The sequence below is a fragment of the Megascapheus bottae genome, chromosome 13 (genome assembly GCF_031878675.1).
Source record: "Megascapheus bottae isolate mThoBot1 chromosome 13, mThoBot2.hap1, whole genome shotgun sequence".
Taxonomy (NCBI): domain Eukaryota; kingdom Metazoa; phylum Chordata; class Mammalia; order Rodentia; family Geomyidae; genus Megascapheus; species Megascapheus bottae.
Window position 1 is genome coordinate 11,942,045 of NC_143521.1, and position 5,213 is coordinate 11,947,257.

At 38.0% G+C, this 5,213-nt stretch overlaps 1 pseudogene; it reads right to left on the reverse strand.

Moving 5' to 3' along the window:
• Positions 1 to 1,380: 1,380 nt before the first annotated feature.
• On the reverse strand, positions 1,381 to 4,904 carry LOC150055529 (lymphoid-specific helicase pseudogene; annotated as a pseudogene).
• Between the last annotated feature and the right edge of the window lie 309 nt (positions 4,905 to 5,213).

The following is a 5,213-nucleotide window of genomic DNA, read 5'->3' on the forward strand; positions in this document are numbered from 1 at the left end:
TGGAGCTTCCACCAGATACAGAATCTGCCAGTCTTGACAAGGAGAGAGATAAATTACAATAGCTGATAAGCTACTCTATACACTACCTTAGTTTATTGTTGTAGTCTGAAAGAACTTACTTGGCAAATTCTAATGCAGTCCCATAAGGAAAAGGGACACTGGGAAATGGCACGGCAGTAATGCAAGGTTGATAGTAATTCGGCAGTTAATAATTAGAATCTCACTCGCTCTCTTCTTGAGATAAGGTCTAGCAATCTTCCCTGAGTGTAAAGATTACTTGCAGGGGCTACTGTGCCCATTAGATGACTTTAAATTAAAACAAACTGGCAGCTCAAATTGGTTCAAATGATAGTTAATTTGTTGAGTCAGGAAAACTAAATCTAAAGTAAGAAGTGGCTATACAGCTCAAAGAATATGACCAGGGCTTGGTATCCTACCTGCTGTGTCTCAGTAGCTTTATTTTTTTCTTTTTTCCAGTCCTGGGGCTTGAATTCAGGGCCTGGGCATTGCTACTGAGCTTTTTTTTTCCCCCCTCAAGGCTAGCACTCTACCACTTGAGCCACAGCATCACTTTTTGCTTTTTCTGTTTATGTGATACTGAGGAATCAAACCCAGGGCTTCATGTATGCTAGGTAAGCACTCTACCATTAAGCCACATTCCCAGCCCACTTCTAGCTTTTTCTATTAATTGGAGATAAAGATCTCATAGACATTCTTGCCTGGACTGGCTTTGAAGTGTGAATCTCAGCCTTTTGAGTAGCTAGGGTTACAAGTGTGAGTCATTGGTGCCTGGCTCAGTAACTCTTGTAAGAATCTTTCTGTTGCAAAATGACTGTCAGAAAATTTTCCAGCTGCCTATCTATGATCCGTAGATAGGAAAGTTTTCACTCTTAATATCACTGGATGTTCAGGGTTTTGGCTGAGCCAGGTGTAGTGTCTTTTTTAAGAATAAAGAATGTGAGGGAAGTTTGGTCGGTGGTATAGTGCTTGCCTAGCATGTACAAAGACCGGGGTTCGATTCCTTGGTACCACATACATAGAAAAAAGCTGGAGGTGGTACTGTGGCTCAAGTGGTAGGGCTCTAGCCTTGAGAAAGCCCAAGTACAGTGGTCAGGTCTTGGGTTCAGGACTGGAATAAAAAAGAATAAACAATGCAAAGAGGGGGTGATGAGTTCATTATGATTAGCAGATTTGCAGTTCCCTGTTCCTTAGATCCAAGCATCAAATATCTACTACAGTTGGTTCAGATGGAGTCTTGCTCACTTTTTTTCTTGGTGGCTTGGAACTACAATTCTCCTGATCTCTGCCTCCAGTGTAGCAGGGATGACAGCTGTAAGCTACTGTATGCAGTCCAACTGTCATGTTTTTTTTTTTTGTGAATGAACATTTTCATTTATTTAAAAAAAAACACACAATAAATTGCTCTGTAGTCTTAAATTAAGTGGTCTCTCAAACCAGACCTCTGGTTTCATTTTTCCATAGCACTGTAATTTAAACATGAACATACAATTGAGTTTTCCAAGAGATACTAACCACTAATAAATTACATACTCTAGGAAGCATGTTCCCCCTTCCCAGGATAAATGTTTAGGATTAGTCTTCTTCACAGGCTTACAACCATTTACATGGGCCCTATGTTGTTCACTGTATAATCTTTTTCGAGTTAAACTTCTAGGCCTTATTTTCATTGTACTGGTTCTCATGACCTTTCTGTAAGTTTTCAATGATTTTCCTCTCACAATATACTGCCATTTCTAAGTTTTGGTGTTTTGCCAAAATGCTTCATTTCTTTCAGTATCCTTTGTGAAACCATCACTTGAAAATTTTCTACAACATGCTTATACGTACTGGTGAATGAAACCAAGAGAGCATAATGTTGAATATCAAAACTAGTCATGTTTGTGTTATTTCACTTCGATTATTTTTCTGACAAAGTAATTTGATAAAATCATTTTATAAGGAACATTTATTTGGTAAACTATAGACTCTAAAAGTAAAAACAATTTTTTACTTTAGTGACAAAAAGTACAACCTCAGTCAATCCTCCCTCTTGAAAGTGTACTTCATAACAGAAGTGTGAATTCCTTGATCTATATCACTATTATGAGAAAGGAGGGGCAAAAGAGACATTTACTAAACTTCCACAGGAAGACTATAAACCTGGCAATGGTTAAGTAAACATTAGGCCATACTTAAGAGTAATACCCAACCTGAAAAAGTAACTAAAAATCTAAACTTGTTAGGAATTTTGTTCTTAATAAGGCTCAAAGAATTACATTCTTAAGTATGTGCTGGTATCAATTACAATATACAAACTGATATAATCAAAAACGTGAAGTGGACAAAATGGACTTCAAAACCAATGTAACAAAATTGCTGATTATACACAAGAATGTTAAAAAAGGGGGGGATTTTTTTTTAAAGCTTCACTTTAAAACAAACATTCAGGACTGGAATCTTCAGAATTTTCCAATATCTTGAATATTCCTATCTTCTCTTTAACTGGTCCAGAGGCTTTCATTTGATCAATAAGATCACTTCGTTCTAACAACAACTCTAGATCCTTATCACTAATGACCTTCTCTCTTGATCCTTTTACTTCCCTTTCATAATCTCTAGATTTTAATAATTCCATCAATTCCTTAGGATCCAAGAAAGTTTTAGGTTGATTTAATCCAGATTGACCACCTTTGAAATGATTTTTGTGGATGATCAACTTCTCCAATTTTCTTTTAGCAGCAGCTCTTTCCACAATTTTCTGATCAATAGTATTTGCCATAACAAGGCGAACATAACTGGCTTTGTTTGACCAATTCCCTGAAGATCAGACTGTGGATTCCAATCACTATCATAAATGATAACTGTATCTGCTGCAGTCAAATTAATGTCCAGGCCACCAGCTTGTGTACTCACTAAGAAAAGAAACACATCTGGATCTGTGTTGAAGCTTTGCATATGATTTTCTCTCTCTGAATATGACATGGACCCATCAAGTCTACTAAAGTTGAAATCTCTAAGTTGACAGTAATCCATCAAAATGTCCAGCATTCTTGTCATTTGTGAGAAAAGCAGCACCCTGTGTCCTCTTTTCTTAAGTTCTGGTAGCATTCGATCCAAAATTAAGAACTTCCCAGAATTTGTTACTAATTCTTCATCAATCTTAAATTCCTGTGTGACAGGATCTATAGGGTACTCAATCAAATATGGATGATTACAACATTTACGAAGTAGCATCATTATATTCTGCAATTTCAGATCAACTTTGGATTCTACAGGAATATTCATTTCTACAACAGTCTTTTCTCGTTCCACTTCTGGCTGTATTTGACTCATTAATTTTTCCAATTCATTAGGAAACTCATCCAGTTTGCTATAATTTATTGATTTCCTGGTTTTTCGTTTCGGTCGTCCAGTAGGACTTAGTTCCACTGACTCTTTCTCACTAGATCCAAACATCTTCATAAATGTTCGGTTCACAATGGCTGTATAAAAGACTTCTTGTTTCTTTGAAAGTGGTGCATAAACAACTACTTCTTGTTTAGGAGGAACTTCAAGAGCAAAATCAGATTTGTCTTCTCAGTAAGAAAGGGGTTAGAATCTGGTGTAGCATATGTAATACATTCTGTTCTCTTTCTTTAGCTATAATATCTTCAGCAGTTTCAGAAAGACTAGTGACTCAAAGTTTTTCAAATCATCAAATACATCTGGCAACAAAAAGTTCAGCAATGACCAAAGTTCTGATATTGTTTTGCAAAGGAGTACCAGTCAAAAGAAGTTTGTTATCAGCATTGAACCGTTTTAATTCTGTTTAGACGGCACTTCATATTCTTAATCCTGTGTCCTTCATCTACTATTAAGTATTTCCAATAGCAATGCTATAATACCTTTCGGTCCCTCATAGATATTTCGAATGACGTGATTACCACTGGATGAATCTGTAGTGTTCCAGTTCTCTTATGAATTTTCCTTGCCAATTTTTGATGCTCCTGCTGGGTTCCATGATATAACAGAGTAGGAATTTCTGGCGTAAATCTTTTGAATTCCACCATCCAGTTAGGAAGTGTAGACAAAGGACCACAGACAAGAAAAGGTCCAGGTACTCCTCTCTGAATCATCAAAGCAATAGTAGCAATGCACTGAATGGTCTTACCCAATCGCATTTCATCTGCCAAAATGCCATTAATCCCATTTTCCCAAAGCATCCCTAGCCATTCCATGCCTTCTACTTGGTACCATCGCATCACTCCTCCTGTGAAGTGCTTTGGTTGTTGAAAGGGAACTGGCTGTCCATTATACTTTCGAATTGGGTCAAAAAACAATTTAGCATTCTGTCTAACAGTTCGAGACAATCTATCTTTAATTATACTATTTGAATCTTTATTTTTCTCAAGTTCTTCTACACAGGGATTAGTAGAGGAAGGGCTGTCATCCTCATTCTCCTTGCTTTTCTTAGCCACAGATAAAATTTCCTCCTTTGATATAGCATCTGAAATATTGTATGATTCATCTTCTCTTCCTCTTTTCTTTTTGACAACTGGATTCTCTTCACTAGCATCAATTGACTTTTTACCCTTTGAAGCGTTTAAGAATTCTTTTTTTCTCTCCAGTTTTTCTTTCTTCTTCTGTTCCTCTAATTGCTGCTGTTCCATTTTGTCAGTAAAAATTTGGAGTAGATGTTGCTTTTCTCAAGCAAATGTTAAAGCCTATGATACCGAATTTCAGTGGATTCTCTGTCCCATGATATGCGAGCCTTTTCCAAAAATTTCTGCTCTCTCTCCAGCCCCGCGGCCTCCAGCTGCTCCTCCTCCTCCAGCATGGCCGGGGTAATCACAGCAGGAACCACTTCTTCAGCCATTTCTGGAGCTGGGGACTTTGCTGCTGCTGGCAAGCTGCTCTGCGGGCATGGCGATGTATTCGCATGCAACCGGCAGCTTCTCATGGAGCCGTATTCGCGCGCAACCGCAACCGCAGCTTCTCACTGCGCCGGCAAGGAAGCACCCCCAACTGTCATTTTTGAGCAACTGTACTGAGTCAGAGAATGAGCACTCTTACTCTTAACCTGGGTGAAAAATGATACAGTTTGAATTCAGTAAATAATTCTGATATCCACAATAAAGGAAGAAGTAGCTATAGGACAGGGACTCTTCCCTAAATTCTTAGGCTTTTCTTTTTTTGGACAGTTCTAGGGCTTGAATTCAGGGCCTGGGCACTGT